The sequence below is a fragment of the Balaenoptera borealis genome (genome assembly GCF_965194805.1).
Source record: "Balaenoptera borealis genome assembly, chromosome: X".
NCBI lineage: Eukaryota > Metazoa > Chordata > Mammalia > Artiodactyla > Balaenopteridae > Balaenoptera > Balaenoptera borealis.
The window spans coordinates 85224989-85246757 of NC_138881.1; the positions used below are offsets into that span (position 1 = coordinate 85224989).

At 34.4% G+C, this 21769-nt stretch overlaps 1 protein-coding gene across 1 annotated transcript in view; it reads right to left on the minus strand.

The window, feature by feature from the left end:
• Nucleotides 1–21769, minus strand: part of LOC309620732 (tigger transposable element-derived protein 1-like) — a 69941-nt gene that overhangs the window by 40725 nt on the left and 7447 nt on the right. Inside the window, exon 1 of the mRNA XM_082377598.1 lies at nt 173–21769. This exon is cut by the window's right edge and continues 7447 nt beyond it. The gene's annotated coding sequence lies outside the window, so the exon portion shown is untranslated. The remainder of the gene's footprint in view (nt 1–172) is intronic.

Here is a 21769-nt window from a genome sequence, read left to right on the forward strand (position 1 = left end):
GCCTCTCTTGTTGCGGAGCACAGGCTCCAGACGCGCAGGCTCAGTAGTTGTGGCTCACGGGCCCAGCTGCTCCGCGGCATGTGGGATCTTCCCAGACCAGGGCTCGAACCCCTGTCCCCTGCATTGGCAGGCAGACTCTCAACCACTGCGCCACCAGGGAAGCCCGATATACCTTCTTTATATGAGGCCCTCAATTCAATTTTCTACCTTGCTTTGTTCCTAGGTTCTGTCTCTTCTCCTCTGCTTCTGACCCATGAAAACAAGAAATTGACAGATGACACAAGAACAGTGCTTGGCTTCAATATAGTTTTGGTGATTCATGTTTTCTCAGTAATTTTATCCTCTAACCACGTCCTTTACTTTCCTAACATTTGTACAATACATTTAACTGTTTAAAAATATTTTATCCAGATTTTTGGATATTTTGTAAAAGGAGATCTTTTCTAAAACATATAGTCCACCATATTGTCACACTCGTAAATCCTTCATGACTCACTTTTAACAGTTGTTCTTTACAGGCCATAAAAATAACTGTGATGATCTTATCTCCTGTAGCTCTTTTCTAAACAATGTATGAATTTACATAGCATCAAGGGATCAGTCTTTGATGATGAAAATTTCCATTTTGGTTAATAAGATATAGGTTCTAAAAATCCTAATTTGTGAATATTTTATAAATATTGGCAGCATGCCGAAAATGTTTAAACAGAAAATGTTTAACTCGTTGATTAAAAACTTAGTGCATGTTACATCACTGGTCTGATTATCTAAGATCTGCTGTTGGACTTGTAGCCATTCTTCAATTGTACTTTCCAAATGTCTCTTCCTTTGGAAACTTTATTTCTGGGGAGAAAAAGAAGGAGAATTCTGCAGATATAAAGTGGGATATCAATACAGAGACATTTGGTATACAATTGCAGTTAGAAAGGAACAGATAGGAGGAGGAAAAACTACAAGAAAAGATGTTAAGTGCTGGGCAGATAAGGTGACATAAGTACTGAAGATGAATAGGAAATAATGAGTAAAATGGAGGAAATGAAGAGTCAAACAGAAAAGGCAAAAGGAAATAAAACTGGGTAAAACTGATGAAGGGCTGAAAGTCTGTCTTAAAAATCCTCTCTATCTTTACAGGTCCCCAGTGGAAGTTAATAAATCATTTCTCAAGGTTGATAATATATCCTGTTACTATAATTCACAGTCTATTTCACTAATTTTATATTTTTTAAATGTATTTATCTATCTATACCTTTCTATCTTATCTATCTATCATCTATGTATCTATCTATCTTCTATCATCTATCTATCTATCTATCTATCTATATCTATCTATCTACCTAACATCTATCTATTTTGTCAAGAGGTGGCTCTCTTTCTCCCACAGAGTAAAATTCAGGACCTTTATAATATAAATTTTCTGATTAGAAGCTATTTTGTTTCTGATTTACATTTATGTTCCCAGTAGTTAAGGTTCCTAGAATTCTGACCTAGGATAAATATAGACCTGCTAATTTGGAAAATGGAAAACAGACACCAGATTTGTTACTAAGTGCTTCCATTATCACTATGACAAGCTTACAGCTCTTTAAATTTCCATCTCTTTGCCTTGATAGTTATTGTTCTTTATTCAGAAGCTTTCTATTCTGAGTTAAACCTCTCCTTTAGGTGCATTAGCCAAACTCTCACCTCAAGAAACTAAACCTTTCTCCTTGGATTGTAAGCTATTCATGACTATCTTAATTCCATGTTCAAGCCAATGGCTACACAGTCTACTTAAACTAGACTTCCTAGTTGAGAATGAGAGCATGAGAATATCTCTTTTTTCTTATCCCTAGGCCAAAAACTCTATTGTGTTAGTATCAACAACGTGCCAAGTCTATCTCCTTAATCATCCCCTGAAAGGACCGAGTTTTCATTGGGCCTGGGACATTTTTTATTATATCACCTTTCCATAAAAGAAAATGAAGACAGTAGTCGTTGGCTGTGGAATTTGTGAGACATCTTAAAAATGAAAACTCAATTTATGAATTTCATAAGCCCATATATAACAGTTTCCTTATGGGTATGTAGGATCTATTATAAGTACTGTATCTACCAATTTTTGTCTCTGGCTTAACCTGAATCATGAATTGCAAAAGCAGTAGAATAATGAAAATAAAACTATACTACCCCAAAAAGATATTGTCTTTGACACTTTTTCTTATTCCATTAACAGCTTGCCAGTTTTTAATGTTAATTAGACTTATTAATCTCTATTTTATATTTTAATTTTTTTTTCATGTAGCACAATTTGGAGCATATTGAATTTTCCATGGGTACCAGGTCTTTCTTTTCAATAGTTACTAAAGCACTGACCATGGTTAAGTTTTATAAGAAGTTACAAATTGATGAGCAGCTTTTAAAGATAAGCATATTTATGGAATGATACATACTTTTTGAAAAATCTCACCTTCATTTTCAAAAGCTTTTTAAAATGAATGATTCACACACCAAAGCCAGTAGTTTCATTAAAGAGTGAGGTTAGAAAGGATAACAAAGTACAAATTGATTCTGTAACAATGTGGGTTCTAGAATTTGAGTTCAAGTTAATAGTCCAAAATTTTAAACTCCTTAATCACCCTTTTATTGTTTCAATTTTGCATCGTCTTGTCATTTTCTCTTTACTCTGTTATTCTGTTTCTGACTTTAAAAACATATTACTGACAGTTTGCCACTTTTACCAAATATATGATATGAGGTATGAAAATTCAAATTATACAGTTTAGTTATTTAATTTTTTTAGCCTTGAGTAATACTTGGAAAAAGTTATGGGTAATAATGACATTATTTATTTTACTTTTCTGATATTGACTTTAAATTAATTAGGCATCTGTAACTTACAAATAATTAATTAACCTCTTTCAACAATGGGTATTAGGCACAGTTCCAATATATAGTATGCAATAAAAATTGATGAAGAGAATAATCTGTAATTCCATGTGATAGTTGATAAAATCATATTGGCCAAATAAAATCAAGCTATTGATCAATTTGTTGTGGTGTAACAGAGAAATTCTTCTAGCCATATGATCATTAGATGCTTAAGTCATCTTTGGGTATATCTTTTAAACATTTCAGCTTGAAAAAATATTTTTCTTTCTTCCAGCTTTATTGATATATAATTGGCATACAGCACTGTATAAGTTTACGGTGTACAGCATAATAATTTGACTTGCATACATTATGAACTGAAGACCACAATAAGTTTAGTGAACATCCATCATCTCATATAGATGAGATTTAAAGATACAGATTTATAGATACAGATTTAAAGAAATAGAAAAAAATGTTTTTCCTTGTTATGAGAACCCTTAACATTTACTCTCTTAACAACTTTTATATATAATATACAGCAGTGTTAATTATATTTATCATATTGTACATTGCATCCCTAGTACTTATTTATCTTATAACTGGAAGTTTCTACCTTTCGGCTGCCTTCATCCAATTTCCCCTCCCCCTTCCCCCACCTCTGATAACCACAAATCTGATCTATTTTTCTATGAGTTTGTTTGTTCCGGGTACACAATATAGTGATTCAATATTTCTATACATTTCAAAATGACCACCATAATAAGTCTAGTTACCAATCTGTCACCATATGAAGATACTATATAATAATTGACTGTATTCTCCACACTCTACAGTAGACATCTATTTTTTGCTCAATACCCTTTTGTTAAAACAAGTACCTAGCATTTTCTTTGAGGACTATCCTCTTCTTTACTCTCAATCCATATGGTCTGTATAAGACTGAGACCATCCCAGTCCTCCAAGGTTACATCCTGATTAGCCTAAACCATTTCTCTGTTCTCAGTCATCACTTTAAGGATGGATATCTGTCCTACTGTAGCCAGTCATATGCAATTAAAGTTTTGCTGATATTTTTGGAAAAGAGGCTGTTATTCCTTTTGCTTGGATAGAAAACTGAGATGATGTATGCACTGCAGTGTCACTACCTTCTGACTTCGTAGAGTGTGAGTATGAAGCCAACTCAGCTGAAGAGTCATAACATAGAGGTGAACTGAGACTGAGTCCTGATAACATCATTTAACCCTAAATATAGTTGTTCCTGAAGGCAGTTTTACCTTTGGAGTTTTCATTTGTTAAGCAACCTATATATTACTTTCTATCTCTCAGAAAGACTTTACTGACTCTAAGAGGTCAAATATAAATGAACAGGTAAAATGAGAGTAAATAGGCAAAGTTCCCCAAACTTGGAACATGTTACCATCTTTTTCAGGTCCTCTTAAAGTCTAAGACTTCAATAAATGTTACTTTGGAGTAAAGATGAGCACAAGGGTTAGATTTTACATCCTTAATACACCAATATGTGGATTCTTTGAAAGTAGTTTTTATTTGGTAAACTCTTTGCATCTCTTTGTCTAAGCTAGCTATAAAAGTGTTTATTACATTATATTTTAATAATTTAATATAATACTTCATTAATGTAAATTCTATATTTTGTCCCCAATATTTGTTTTAATGATAACAATATTAGTAATAATAACAGCTACTATGTATCATGTGTTTATGTGCCAAGCATTATGCTAAGTGAAAGGTACACAATTAATTATTTTAATTGAGAACACATATCTGTAAACTAAGCATTGTAATATCGATTTTATAGATGTGTAAATTGAGGGTCAGAAAGTTTAACTAATTTGTCTCAGATAACATAGCCGGTAACTAGCAGAGTAGGATTTAAACTTTTCTGTCTGACTCCACGCCTAGGGCTTTAACTATTATGCCATTGAACTCCAAAATCTGTACTCTTAAACACTGTTCAAAACTATCTTTAAACCAAATGGTGAAAATAAAACAAGCAAATAAAACACTATGGATCCAAGAAGAGGAGAGAAAAGATAGATAATAATGATGAACCAGAATATCAAGTGAAGAGAGTGAATAATAAAATATTTTCAATAACAAAAAATCCATTAAAAATAGGTACAGGAACTAAATAGACACCTTTCCAAGGAAGACATACAAATGGTCAACAAGTACATGAAAAGATGCTTAACACCACTAATCATCAGGGAAATGTAGAACAAAACTACAATGAGATATCACCTCACACCTATTAGAATGGTTATTATCATCAAGACGACAGATAATGAGTTTTGGTGAGAATGTGAAGAATAGGGAGCCCCGTATAATGTTGGTGGGAATGTAAATTGGTGCAGCCACTATGGAGAACAGTATGGAGTTTCCTTAAAAAATTAAAAATAAAACTACCATATGATCCAGCAATTCTACTTCTAGGTGTATATCCAAAGGAAATAAAAAATAGGATATCAAAGAGATGTCTGCATTCCCATGTTTACTGCAGTATTATTCACAATAGGCAAGATATGGAAACAACCTAAGTGCCCATCAACAAGTGAACGGATAAAGAAGATGTAATACACACACACACACACACACACACACACACACACACACACAATGAAATATTATTCAGCCATGTAAAATAAAGAAATCCTGCCATTTGAAACAACATGGATGGGGCTTGAGGACATTATGCTCAGTGAGATAACTCAGACAGAGAAAGACAAATATTGTATGATATCACTCATATATTAAAGCTAAAAAGCCAAATTCAAAAAAGCAGTGTAAAATGGTGGTTACCAGGGACTGGAGGGTGGGGAAATTGGAGACATGTTTCTTAAGTGTACAAACTTACAATGAGTAGTAAATAAGTTCTAGCAATCTAATGCACAATACAGTGCGTATTGACAATAATATTGTATTATAATCATCAAAATTGCAAAGAAATGAGATCTTAAGTATTACAACCACAAAAAATTAAATGATAACTATGTGATGTGATAAAAGTGCTATTATTACAATGGCAATCATATTACAATATAAAAATGTATCAAATCAACATGTTGTATACCTTAAATTCACAGTTATATATCAAATATGTTTCCATTTAAAAAATCTTCAGAGTATAATAAGAGAAATAAAGCATAATTCAAGTAAGACTTGGTGTTCTACATTTTAAATACAAAATACAACATAGAAAATACCTAGGGTTATATACAAGTGCATAAAATATCCCAAGTTGAGAATCAGATGTTAAAATAAAATTTAAAGTAAAATAGTCAAGATTCTTATAAAACATGACAGATTTTGCTCAAGAGTTACCTAGGGAGATAACACATTTTGGTGACATATGTTAGGCTGTGCACAAAGAACCAACATTTACAATAAAATACAACTCTCTTAAAAATAAGCTATGCTAGATTCCCCCATGAGACTTTTAAAGATTCTGTTACTGAATTCGCATACAGCTTGACAATATTTTTAAATTAAAAAATCAAGACTTTTAAAATGTGATTTTCAACTGGGTCAGTACAAATTTGCATGACAGCAAAGACAGAATTTACAGTTTCAATGATTTTCATATACTGATTAAAGTCATAGCAATGTCAGATAGTAGAACATGTTGACGACAAAATAATTCTACAATATGTTTTTCTTCGTGGAAATAAAGGTAGAATCATTTAGATGCAGCTAATTTACTGCTTCAAAATCTGGTTCTGTAACTTCTTGTGAGATTTTTTTCTCTATGTTCATCAATGTATCTTAATCTATGTTCTGTGATACTTCAAGGAGTAATCTAGTCTAAAAATATAATTAAAGTGGGCTGATAAATCTGAAAAAAATGGAGATCATATATGAGACTTCAATAGAGGAACCCTACTTCAAAGATTCCCAATAGTAATTCAGATTTGACCATTTTCATAGAATTTGGTGAACTTAGCCTGAGTTTGCCTGAGTTTGATCTATTGACCAAGAAGTAAACTGAATCAGAATGGGCTATATGTACTTGAAGGTGCAAAGAGATAATATGGCTCCAATTTGTTATTAAGTTAAATTTGAAATTAAAAATTGCCAAATAGTAGAAAATGGCCAGTGTCTTATGAGACCTGAGTTAGGATATAATACGTGGCGTCTTGAGTGGATTCAACAAAGACAATTGTAACCCATATTCATTTCCAAACCAAGGCTCATTCAGATCACTTTCACCATGATAATCATTCAGGGAAAGATTGAGATCTTTGAGTGATCACAATACACAGAAGATGAAATTGTTATTCATTAACTGGGAGGTCATAATGATATTTCAAAAGAATGTTGAACCATAACTTGAAAAGTTCATTCTTCAGGAGCCCTTGAAGAGTTGGAATCCCGAAATGACATTGATAGGGATAGACAGAGAAGCAGGCTACCTCTAGGTGAGTGTGGAATCATGGTAGCCAAAAGAAGAAAATGTTTCAAAAAGGTAAAGTAAGTTGAGGACTGATAAGTGGTCCTTGGTTTAGAGGATACAGATATTACTGATGATCTCAGAAACAACAGTTTTGTGAAGTGATGAGGGACTGTGGAAGCCAGATTAGAAAAGGATGATATAAAAGTGGACAAATGGAAATAGCTTTGAACTCTGTCTCTACCACTGACACAGACATTTGATCACTCAGCTGCCATTTCCCTATCTCTTTCTAGAGGATAAGAATTCATATTCACTACACATATAGGAAACATTAAAGAGCACACTTAGCACATTGATTTCACATGCTAAGAAATCAATTTTGTGGTTTAAGAAACCTACCCTTCACCCAAGATGTACCTATATTCTTTAACAAGTGTGATTTTTACCAAGTTTGCCCTGCACTGACAAGGGAGGAATTAACATGCACTTCTGTCTCACCAGTCACCCAGTAAACTTTATCCTCAAAAGTGTTGTGAGAATACTTGTCAAATGACTTAATGAACTCTTGATATGCTGTGTATAGAAATCCCTGAATCTAAGGACCTCTCAGAGAGAAGAGAGTGGTAGTTTTTCATTTTGCTTTGTATTGTTTCATTTTTACAGTAGTATATCTTTTAAAAGATATTTAATGTCAGGGTGAGATGCTTGAGATCGACATGAGTTGCTGATGCAATCAATATGGTACAATGAAAATAAATATTTACTCTGAATTCAAAATTAGTGAAGCAGTAGATTCCTGGACAAACTGTAATTTCCCCCTTTAAAACTGAGGAAAGCTGCCATATGACATATTGCTCTAATTTTGATCCACGATACATTACAGGGTAAATCAGTGTCTCAAACGCAATGAGGCTTTCAGCACGTCTCAAGATAGGTCCAAAGACAGGTAATGTAAGGTGCAGGATAGAAAGGTGTTTTGCAATATGATAGATAAGGACCCTAAAGGGGGAAAATGTGCAGGTCAAGCAAGTCCTGATGTTGCACATTTTACACTACCATAGATTGCAATATCATCAAAATCAAGAGATGGTGGGTATTCTGAGGACCTCTGCTAACACCTGTAACTGTGGATTATGATCACATTTGGTAGGGCCAGGGCCAGAGCCAGGGACAATCAGGCACAGTTCTTAGCAAGCTGCTCTTGTGAAAGAAATGCATAGCAGTAACATCTGGACACAGCCTGGAGAAAATCCATTTGTTATAAAGAACAGGTTATTTATAGGTGTGTTGTTTTGTTTGTTTATTTTTTGTCTGTGTTTACTCGCAGATATAACAAAATCCATTATAATAAAAGTGATTATTTTATTTGGAAAACAAAACAAAAGCAAATTAAAAATAAGCAAATATGCAAATCAATTTCATGTCTGACAGGTAATAAAAGAAAAAAGTAGTCTTTACTGACTTGTTTTTGACTCTATGGCCTATGTTGTTATTGTAGAGCATAGGAACGTTGCTGTCAAAGAAGAGTTATAAAAGATTTGATTGACATCTTCAAAGTTACAAAGGTGGGTAATACCATCTTGTCAGGCTCTCCTTTTAGTTCTGTGCAGTAATATGAAAATCAATGTGTCATTTGAAATTAATGGCTGTCAAATTTGGATATAATTTAAAAATTACTATTGCTGTGGTCAATATGAAGCAGGCTGCAGGACTGAGGAAGTTCACAGAGGCCAATTCTGTAGTCATTTCTGAGAAGGGCCTCATAATTTTATGACCACTAATAAAGTTTGTGGATTTCATGCAAGCTAAGCTAATGAAGAAGGTAGTCAAAGCATGCTGCAGTGTTTAAAATAGCTGTCCTCCATATGTTAAAGGAATAATTTCATTTTCACCTTGCACCATTAACTCCAAAAAAAGATTATTTTCTCCATCTGGGAGATTCTAACCTAGGCACTGTGGTGCATTGAGTCATCATATGACTTCATTTATGGCATTAATAGAGATCCTTCACATTTGTATAGTAATTAACAGTTTTTAAAATATTTTATATTAAATTATCCATTTATTTCTCATAATATTCCAAAGTAATGATAATCCCATGGGATATTATTCTTACCTCTTGTTTATTTATTTTTTAATTTTTAAAGATTTTTTTTTTTGATGTGGACCATTTTTAAAGTCTTTATTGAATTTGTTATAATATTGCTTCTGTTTTCATGTTTTGCCTTTTGGCTGTGAAGCATGTGGGATCTTAGCTCCCTGACCAGGGATCGAACCTGCACCCCTGCATTGGAAGTTGAAGTCTTAACCACGGGACCACCAGGGAAGTCCCTCATTTATTTTTTAACATGAATATAATCCAAGCCAGACATTTCCTAGAACTCAGCTAAAGTCCTTCATTATTGATAGCTGTAAAATCAGAGCACAGGGTTAAGGAGTTCAAGGAATCTCGCTGATATTGATCTCAGTTTTCTTATCAGTAAAATGAAAACGATGATCCTTAAGTTACACCCAGCTCTAATGTTACAGAAAGCTATAAGTCTAGGTTACTTTTAAGGCCAACCTCATTTTAACATTAAATCCTTCCAGCCTGAAAGCTTAATAACCCTATACCATCCTTGTAATGCTGAGGAACATGTACATGCACTGTTAGGAGTTGATGTGCGCATTTTTTCACTAATGTGTTTTACCCCTTAGGAGGCAGACTGTCAATCTCGTGCAGATTCAGACCTGTTTTCTTTTTCTTTTTTCATTTGATGCTAGTCTCTGTTAAAAATAAAATCTTATATGGAAAGCTGATATATTAACACCATGTTTAAATTTCATAGTACTATGAACTTAGGTGTGTTAAGTATGTAACATATTTTTCAAAACTTAAAATTAATTTCTACTGGAGCCTCCATTTGTTTGAATCAGAAATAGTTATCAAGTTACTTTCATACAAACTCAGTCACTTTTACTATTCTTCTCGGTCATTTTAATTTGAATGTGATTAAATTCATGGTATCACTGTCGCCCCTTCTTTCTCCCTGTGGTATATTCTAAGTTTACAGTAGAAGCTTATACAAATGCCACATTGACCTTACTCTAGATATTGATTTGTCTTGGTTTTATGATATGCAACTACTTCTAATACTGGGTTACATTCCCTTGCTTGCTAGCATCATTTTGACATAATGGTGTCCTTATCTGACTCCTTGCTGGATTATCCACTCTTGACCTCTGCTATAGCCTTCTCGCATACCACCGGAAGATCCCCTGTATGTCAGCTGACTTTCTTTCCTCCTCAGCTAACTACCGCACCTGCCTCCTGGGAACTATAGGATATCTGTATATTTAACCACTCCAGAGCTTCAGGAAATCCAAGGAACTATCTCTGATACTCCAACTGTTCGAAATGTCATACTATCAATTCTTATAACGTGATGTGTTCAAAGTAATAATTTTCTATGAGTCTTGCATGAGCCTCTGTGTTTCACCAGAGAAAGAAGTTCAAATATTTTCTCTTGGGGAAATCCAAACTCAAAATGTTCCCTACTTGCCCAGTTCTTAGACAGGGTTCCCATGTTATTTCTAACTTTATATTCTCTCCAAACCCTTATTGCCTCTTCTGTAGCCCAGAGAGTTCTTTTCTCCTCTTCTTGTGACAGGAGAAATGGCTAGCTAAGTATTCTTCTAAATACAAGATTTATGCTAGGACCTGGGACCTTGGAAGTTCAATATCAATATTATTTTCTTTACATTTCAGCTGTGGCTTCACGTTTCTGGACAATGGAGCCCAAGTTGAGTTTAAATCAGGAAGAAGGTGAGGCAAAGGGCGTCAGAGAGAAGTGGGAAGGGGTCCAAGTTAAAACAAATAAACTAAGAAGAGTGACCTCTCGATACACAGAGAGACAAAGTAAGAGCTATTCAGACCCACTCACTGTCTCTTGTTCCTGTCCTCTTGCAACAACCACTAAAATTTCCCAGAAACACTCGGAAAACTTGGAGCACAATTTGAAAACTGAGACATACTCAGAATTTTGGTTTAGTACTGGTTCTAACATTAACTAGCTGTATGACTTTGAAAAGGCTATTAATCTCTCTTGTGCTCTGCTTACCACATATTTTAAATAACAAGAAAACAAAAAAGGTGTAATTAGACCCTCTATGCCTAACTCACAGGCTAGTGCAATCAGCACTAGAATCAGAAGTAATATATATAAAGCATCACTATAGTCAAGCACTATAGTCAAGCGAAATATATATGTATGTACACACACACAACACACCCAGAGAAATACAGAGAGTATTTTTTTTTCATTTTGTTTCACTCTGGCTAGTACTTTCAAGATCTGAGCACTTTGCTAACGATTATTTTCCCTATAAAGAGCTATCTTATAATGAAATTTTGATGTGACTTTGGAATGCTTAAAGGCTTCATTGCCACAACTTACTATGTATGGTCTCCAAAATCATACCTCATCATATGACCCCAATAAAGCCTCGTATCTGAAAACTTTTCTGCTTCCCCTTCTCCATCAAAACTTACCATTCAATCAGGATCTTAACCTCTGCTGCTCCATTCCTAATCATGTCTGTTATCTTAGTAAGGATCACCTGGAGGCGATGATCCAACTTAGATTATTAACTATGCTTGTGTAAGTTGAACTCTAATTGTGGGTATTAACTATCATGGAAAGGTATTTGAAAAAGTTAATGGTGGCAGCAAGAGTAGGAGAAACAGGGTAGACAGGCAGGGAAAAGATCTTTTAGTATGTTACAAATCATACCAAATTTTATTAAGTTGAACTCAGCCTTTAAATACTAAAAAATATTTTGAGCTAGAAAGCAAGTTCTATTAGTAATCTTGAATATTCATCAAAGGGTTAAAATATGGGTCATAAGTCAGTGTGTGTGTGAAAAAAATTTGTGCACACATAGTGGCAATTGCGGGGATAGATATGGCTTTTTAATTTCCATCAAAATTCAGTCTTTCTCAATTCAGACAAGATTTTACAAACATTTAATAGAACAGGGGGAATGACTGATAGAACCTGCAAGACATGAAATAAAGGACAGCATTACTGAGCTATAAAGTGCAAAGCATTTTGGAACATGCCACTGTTTTCTTGTTTCAGTCATTTCTTGCTTCTGTTGTTTCAAGCCCCATGCACAGATTAGGAATGTCCCCAGCCTACAATTTCCTATTGCTTTATGTTTTAGACAGACTGAGGCATTGTTCAATGGAGACATAGGCATTTGATCATATTTCTTGACTGGCTCCATATTCAATTAGCTTTGCCATACTTTTCAAAAGCAGGCTTAGAGTTGACTTATATAAAATGTCTTTTGTGATAGCGGGTTAAAAAATATGGTCAGACACTGTAGGGTGTATGTAGTGTCTCTGCGCATGGCCCACCACCATCTTGAGGTGAGTGTCCTCTGAGGAGGTTCAGTGCACACCCCGAGCTGAAGTGTCAGCTCAGCCATTGCACGAGGATATCTGGCCTGAAGGGCTGGGGCAAGGCCTCTGCACAGGGTCCGTGATGAGTAAGTGAAACAGACAAAGCACAAAGGGAAAAAAAGTGAATGGGCTAGGCCTGAAATGAGATTGCCAGATTTATTTTCTTTCCAAATGAAATGTGGATCTTCTAGCAACACGAGCTGTGTGGCTGACAGGGTCTTGGGGATCTGGCCAGGTGTCAGGCCGACGCTTCTGTGATGGGAAAGGCGAGTTCAGGACACTGGACCACCAGAGACTTCCCAGCCCTGTGTAATATCAATCAGCAAGAGCTCTCCCAGAGATCTCTGTCTCAACACTAAGACCCAGCTCCACTCAATGACCAGCAGGCCTCAATGCTAGACACACCATGTCAAACAAATAGCAAGGAAGGAACACAATCCCACCCATAAGCAGAGAGGCTATCTAAAATCATAAGAGGTTCAAAGACACCACAAAACACACCACCAAATGTGATCCTAAACACCAGAAAGACAAGATCCAGCCTCATTCACCAGAACAGAGGCACCAGTCTCCTCCACCAGGAAGCATACAAAATATACTGAACCAACATTATCAACTGGGGGCAGACAACAAAAACATTGGGAACTATGAACCTGTAACCTGCTAAAAGGAGACCCCAAACACAGTAAGCTAAGCAAAATGAGAAAACAGAGAAATATACAGCAGATGAAGGAGCAAGGTAAAAACCCACCAGACCAAAAATATGAAGAGGAAATAGACAGTTTACTTGAAAAAGAATTCAGAGTAATGATAGGAAACATGATGCAAAATCTTGGAAATAGAATAGAGAAAATACAATAAACATTTAACAAGTACCTACAAGAACTAAAGAACAAACAAACAATGATGAACAACACAATAAATGAAATTTAAAATTCTCTAGAAGGAATCAATAGCAGAATAACTGAGGAAGAAGAATGGATAAGTGTGCTGGAAGATAAAATAGTGGAAATAACTACTGCAGAGCAGAATAAAGAAAAAAGAGTGAAAATAATTGAGGACAGTCTCAGAGACTTCTGGGACAATATTAAATACACCAACATTCAAATTATAGGAGACCCAGAAGAAGAAGAGAAAAAGAAAGGGGCTGAGAAAATATTTGAAGACATTATGGTTGAAAACTTCCCTAATATGGGAAAGGAAATAGTCAATCAAGTCCCAGAAGCACAGAGAGACCCATACAGGATAAATCCAAGGTGAAACATTCCAACACACATATTAATCAAACTATCAAAAATTAAATACAAAGAAAAAATATTAAAAGCAGCAAGGGAAAAGCAAAAAATAATATACAAGGGTATCCCCAAAAGGTTAAGAGCTGATTTTTCAGCAGAAACTCTGTAGGGCAGAAGGAAGTGGCAGGACACATTTAAAGTGATGAAACAGAAAAACCTACAACCAAGATTATTCTACCCAGCAAGGATCTGATTCACATTTGAGAGACAAATTAAACCCTTTACAAATAAGCAAAAGCTAAGAGAATGCAGCACCAGCAAACCAGCTTTGAAACAAATGGTAAATGAAATTATCTAGGCAAGAAACACAAGAGAAGGAAAAGATGTGCAAAAACAAACACAAAACCATTGAGAAAATGGCAATAGGAACATACATATGGAAAATTACCTTAAATCTAAATGGATAAAATGCTCCAACTAAAAGACATAGGCTTGCTGAATGGATACAAAAACAAGACCTGTACATATGCTGTCTACAAGAGACTCACTTCAGACCTAGGGACGCATACAGACTGAAAGTGATGGGATAGAAAGAGAAATTCCATGCAAATTGAAATGAAAAGAAAGCTGGAGTAGCAATTCTCATATCAGACAAAAAAGGCTTTAAAATAAAGACTATTGTAAGAGAAGGACACTACATAATGAACAAAGGATCAATCCAAGAAGAAGATATAACAAGTGTAAATATTTATGCACCAACAAAGGAGCATCTCAATACACACGGCAAATATTAACAGCCATAAATGGGGAAATCAATAGAAACATAATAATACAAGGGGACTTTAAGAACCCATATTCACCAATGGACAGATTATCTAAAATGAAAATAAATAAGGAAACACAAGGTTTAAGTGATACATTAAACAAGATGGACTTAATTGATAGTTATAGGACATTCCATCCAAAAACAACAGAATACACTTTCTTCTCTAGTGCCCATGGAACATTCTCCAGGATAGATCATATCTTGGGTCACAAATAAAGCCCTGGTAAATTTATGAAAATTGAAATGATGTCAAGTATCTTTTCTGACCACAGCTCTGTGAGACTAGATATCAATTACAGAAAAACAACTGTAAAAAATAAAAACATATGGAGGCTAAACAATACGCTACTAAACAACCAAGAGATCACTGAAGAAATAAAAGAGGAAATCAAAAAATACCACGAAACAAATGACAATGAAAACACGACGACCCAAAACCTATGGGATGCAGCAAAAGCAGTTTTAAGAGGGAAGTTTATAGCAATTTAATCCTACCTCAATAAACAAGAAACATCCCAAATAAACAACCTAATCTTACACGTAAAGCAATTAGAGAAAGAAGAACAAAAAACCACAAAGTTAGCAGAAAGAAATCGTAAAGATCAGCTCATAAAAAAGTGAAAAAGAATTGAAGAAAACAATAGCAAAGATCAATTAAACTAAAAGCTGGTTCTTTGAGAAGATAAACAAAATGGATAAATCATTAACCAGACTCATCAAGAGAAACAGGGAGAAGACTCAAATCAAAAGAATTAGAAAAGAAAAAGGAGAAGTAACAACTGACCTTGCAGAAATACAAAGGATCATGAGAGATTGCTACAAACAACTATATACCAATAAAATGGACAACCTGGAAGAAATGGACACATTCTTAGAAGAGGTCAACCTTCTGAGACTGAACCAGGAAGAAATAGAAATTATAAACAGACAAATTACAAGCACTGAAATTGAAACTGTGATTAAAAGTCTTCCAACAAACAGAAACCCAGGATCAGATGGCTTCACAGGCTAATTCTGTCAAACATTTGCAGTAGAGCTAACACCTATCCTTCTCAAACTCTTCCAAAATAAAGCAGAGGGAGGAACACTCCCAAGCTCATTCTACGAGGCCACCATCACCCTGATACCAAAACAAGACAAAGGTGTCACAAAGAAAGAAGACTACTGGTCAATATCAATGATGAACATAGATGCAAAAATCCTCAACAAAATATTGGCAAACAGATTCCAGCAGCGCATTAAAAGGATCATACACCATGATCAACTGAGGTTTATCCCAGGAATGCAAGTATTCTTCATATACACAAATCAATCATTGTGATAAACCATTTTAACAAATTGAAGGAGAAAAACAAAATGATCATTTTAATACATGTAGAAAAAGCTTTTGACAAAACTCAACAGGATTTATGATAAAAAACTTCCTGAAAGTAAGCATAGAGAGAACCTAGCTCAACATAATAAAGACCATATATGACAAACCCAAAGCCGACATCTTTCTCAATGGTGAAAAATTGAACCCATTTCCTCTATGATCAGGAACAAGACAAGGTTGCCCACCCTCACCTCTACTTTTCAACATTGTCTTGGAATGTTTAGCCACAGCAATCAGAGACGAAAAAGAAATAAAAGGAATCCAAATCGGAAAAGAAGAACTAAAACTGTAACTGTTTGGTGATGACATAATACTATACATAGAAAATCCTAAAGATGCTACCAGAAAACTACTAGAGCTAATCAGTGAATTTGGTAAAGTAGCAGAATACGAAATTAACGCACAGAAATCTCTTGCATTCCTATACACTAATGATGAAAAATCTGAAAGAGAAATTAAGGAAACACTCCCATTTACCATTGCAACAAAAAGAATAGAATACATAGGAAAAAACCTACCTAAGGAGACAAACACCTGTATGCAAAAATATACGTCACTGATGAAAGAAATTAACCATGGTACAAACAGATAGAGAGATATACTATTTTCTTGGGTTGGAAGAATCAACATTGTGAAAATGACTATCTACCCAAAGCAATCTACAAATTCAATGCAATCACTATCAGACTACCACTGGCATTTTTCACACAACTAGAACAATAAATTTCACAATTTGTATGGAAACACAAAAGATCCCAAATAGCCAAAGCAATCTTGAGAAAGAAAAACAGAGCTGGAGGAATCAGGTTCCCTGACTTCATACTATAATACAAAGCCACAGTAATCAAGACAGTTGGTACTGTCACAAAAACAGAAATACAGATGAATGGAACAGGATAGAAAGCCCAGAGATAAACCCACGCACATATGGTCACCTTATCTTTGATAAAGGAGGCAAGACTATACAGCGGAGGAAAGACAACCTTTTCAGTAAGTGGTGCTGGGAGAACTGGACAGCTACATGTAAAAGAATGAAATTAGAACACTCCCTAACACCATACACAAAAATTAACTCAAAATGGATTAAAGACCTAAATGTAAGGCCAGACACCATTAAACTCTGAGAGGAAAACATAGGCAGAACACTCTATGACATAAATCACAGCAAGGTCCTTTTTGACCCACCTCCTAGAGAAAGGAAATAAAAACAAAAATAAACTAATGGGACCTAATGAAACTTAAAAGCTCTTGCACAGCAAAGGAAACCATAAACAAGTGGAAAAGACAACCCTCAGAATGGGAGAAAATATTTGCCAACGAAGCAACTGACAAAGGATTAAACTCCAAAATATACAAGCAGCTCTTGCAGCTCAATATGAAAAAAACAAACAACCCAATCCAAAAATGGGCAGAAGACCTAAATAGACATTCCTCCAAAGAAGATATACAGATTACCTACAAACACATGAAAGGATGCTCAACATCACTAATCATTAGTGAAATGCAAGTCAAATCTACAGTGAGGTATCATCTGACACCAGTCAGAATGGCCATCATCAAAAAATCTACAAACAATAAATGCTGGAGAGGGTGTGGAGAAAAGGGAACCCTCTTGCACTGTTTGTGGGAATGTAAATTGATAGAGCCACTATGGAGAACAGTATGGAGGTTCCTTAAAAATCTAAAAATAGAGCTACCATACTACCCAGCAATCCCACTACTGGGCATATACCCTGAGAAAACCATAATTCAAAGACTCATGTACTGCAATGTTCATTGCAGCTGTATTTACAGTAGCCAGGCTATGGAAGCAACCTAAGTGTCCATCAAGAGATGAATGTATAAAGAAGATGTGGCACATATATACAATGAGATATTACTCAGCCATAAAATGAAACAAAATTGAGTTATTTTTTAGTGAGATAGATGGACCTAGAGTCTGTCATACAGAATGAAGTTAAGTCAGAAAGAGAAAAACAAATACCGTATGCTAACACATATATATGGAATCTAAACAACAACAACAACAACAAAAATGGTTATGAAGAACCTAGGGGCAAGACAGGAATAAAGATTCAGACCTACTAGAGAATGGACTTGAGGATATGGGGAAGGGGAGGGGTGAGATGTGACAGGGTGAGAGAGTGGCATGGACATATATACACTACCAAATGTAAAATAGATAGCTAGTGGGAAGCAGCCGCATAGCACATGGAGATCAGCTCGGGGCTTTGTAACCACCTAGAAGGGTGGGATAAGGAGGGTGGGAGGGAGGGAGACCCAAGAGGGAAGAGATATGGGGATATTTGTATATGTATAACTGATTCACTTTGTTATAAAGCAGAAACTAACACACCATTGTAAAGCAATTATACTCTAATAAAGATGTTAAAAAAACAAAACCATAAACAACAATAACAACAAAAAAATTATCCTCCAGGTTTATCCATGATGTCACAAATGGCAGGATTTCCTACTCCTATTTTCCATTTTATAAGACTAAAGAATATATATATATATATATATATATATAATATTTCTTTATCCACTCATCTATTGATAACAGGTTGTTTCCATAATCTAGCTACTGTGAATAATATAGGAAAAAACATAGGAGTGCAAATTTTTAAATTTCAATTCCAATTGTTCATTTCTTTCATATAGGAAAATAAACTGACTTCTGTATTTCAACCTTGCATCCTGCAACCTTGATACACTTCTTTTTAGTTCCTGACATTTATTTTTTTATAGGTAGGCAATTGAAACGTGTCATCTGCAAATAATTACTGTTTTATTTCCTCCTTTCCAATCTATTATACATTTTTAAAATTATTATCTTATTATGCTACCTAGGACTTCCAGTAAAATGTTGAAGAGAAATAGTGAGAGAAGACATCATTGCCTTTCCCCATTCTCAGGAGAAATCCTGTCTATCACCATTAAATATGATGTGAGCTGTAGTTCTTTAGAGTTGTCCTTTATCAAGTTGAAGAACATTCTTCTTATTCTCAGTTTGCTAAAAGTTTTTACTATGCATGGGTGTTGGATTTTGTCAAATGATTTTTCTGCACCTATTAATATGACCACTTAACTTTTCTACTTTAGTCAACTGATTATTGAGTGTTGAACCAACCTATCAAATCTGGGATAAATCTCACTTGTATAATTATTTTTATACATTGTTGGATTCTATTCGTTAATGATTTGTTGAAGGTTTTTGCCTCTGTGTTTATGAGAGACATTGGTCTGCAGTTTTCCTTTCCTGTAATATCTTTTTTCTGGTTTTGATAATGCTGATTAGAGTAATGCTGGCCTCATGGTATGATTTAGGATGTACACATTCTGATTCTATAATCCAGAAGAAATTGTGGAGAAATGGTGTTATTCTTCCATAAATATTTGATAAATTCAACTGTGAGATAATCTGAGCTTAGCATTTTCTTTTTTGGAGAGTTAATATTCATTGTTTCAATTCCTTTAATAGATTTTGGGATATGCAGGTTATATATTTCTCCTTCTGTGGATTTGGGTAGTTTGTGTATTTAAAGGAATTGGTCCATTTCATGAAAGTTATCAAATCTGTGGACATGTAGTTGTTCATAGTATTCTTTTATTATACTCTTAATATCCTTGGTATGAGTAGTTATATCTTTTCTCTTTCATATATTGATTATTTTTGTTATCTTTATTTTTTCCCAGTTAGCATTATTAGAGCTTTATCCATTTTATTGATCTTATCAAAGAACAAAACTTTTGCTTACATTTATTTTCTGTATTTTTCTTGCTTTTAACTTTATTGATTACTGTACTACTTTATGTTATTCCTTTTCTTCTAATGTCTAGGTTCAAATTACAGTTTTCTCTAGTTTCTTAATGTGAAGCTTATATTACTTGATTTTATATCTTTCTTCTTTTCTAATATGTACCTCTAATATTACACATTTCTATAGAACAGTTTTTGCTGCACCTCAAAAATTTTGATATATATATTCTTTTCATTCTCACTTACTTCAAAATATTTTTTAATTTCTCTTGAGAATTTTTCTCTGACCCCATGGGCTATTTAGGGGTTTGCTGTGTAATCTCCAAATATTTAGGGATTTTCCAGCTATCTTTATGTTACTGACTTCTATCTTATATTGTGATCTAAAAAATATACTCTTTGTGATTCAAATCTTTAAAATTATTTTAGTGTGTTTTATGAACCAGAATGCAGTGTGTCCTGGTGAATGGTCCATGAGAGGTCAAGAAGAATGTGTGCTCTGTTGTTGTTGGATGGAGTATAATATTGATATAAATATAAAGTAGATCAAGCTGATTGATAGTGCTGTTCAGGTCATCTACATTATTACTAATTTTCTGCATGCTTAGGTCTATAAGTTATTGAAAGAGGGGTGTTGAAGTCACCAACTGTAATAGTGGAGTTGTCTTTATCTTTTTTCAGATTTATCATTTCTACCTCATGTATTTTAATATTCTGTTGTTGGGTGCATGCATGTTTAGAACTGTATGATGTACTGGAGAATTGAACCCTTTAATATTATGTAATGTCCCTCTTCATCACTGATAATATTCCTTTTTGGAAAGTCTGGGTTTTTTTCTGAAATTAATATAGCTACTCCAGATTTATTTTAATTAGTATTAGCATGACATATATTCTCCATCTCTGTACATTTAGATTTCTGTGATTTTATACTGAATGAGACTTTTTTGTAAAAGACATATAATTGGGTTTGCTTTGGTATTCACTCTACTTTACTTCATATACTTAGATCATTCACATTCAAAGTGACTATAGATATAGTTGGATTAATACCTACCATTTAGGTAATGGTTTTCTATATATTTATCCCTTATTTCTTTTTCTGCCTTCTCTGCTTATAACTGAGCATTTAATATTATTTCATTGTATCTCTTCCTTTTATGTGTCAATTATACTTTTTAAAATTTTCATACTGCTTTTTCTAGAGTTTACAATATACATTTTAATATATTTTATTTTTATAGCAGTTTTAGGTTCACAGGAAAATTGAGCATAAGATACAAAGGTATACCTCCTGCACCCCATGTATGCATAGCCTTTCCCATTATCAACATCCTTTACCAAAATGGTGCATTCATTATAATTGATGAACCTACAATGACACAACATTATAACCCAAAGTGCTTAGTTCACATTAGTGTTCACTTCTGGTGTTGCACATTCTATGGATTTTGTCAAACGCATAATGACATTTATTCACTCTTACAGTATCATACAGAGTAGTTTCACTGCCCTAAAAGTTCTTTGTGCTCCACCTATTCATCCTTCCCTCCCCCGAAGCCCTGGTAATCACTGATCTCTTTAGTGTCTCCATAGTATCTCCATTTTTGCCTTTGCAAAAATGTCATGTAGTTGGAATCATACAGTATGTAGCTTTTCAGACTGAATTCTTTCACTTAGTAACAGGCACATAAGTTTCTGTTGTCTTTTTTTATGACTTGATAGCTCATTTCTTTATGGTACTGAATAAAATTCCATTGTCTGGATGTACTACAGTTTATTTATCCATTAACCTACTGAGGGGCATCTTGGTTGCTTCTAAGACTATGGCAATTATAAAGAAAGCTGCTATAAACACCCGTGTGC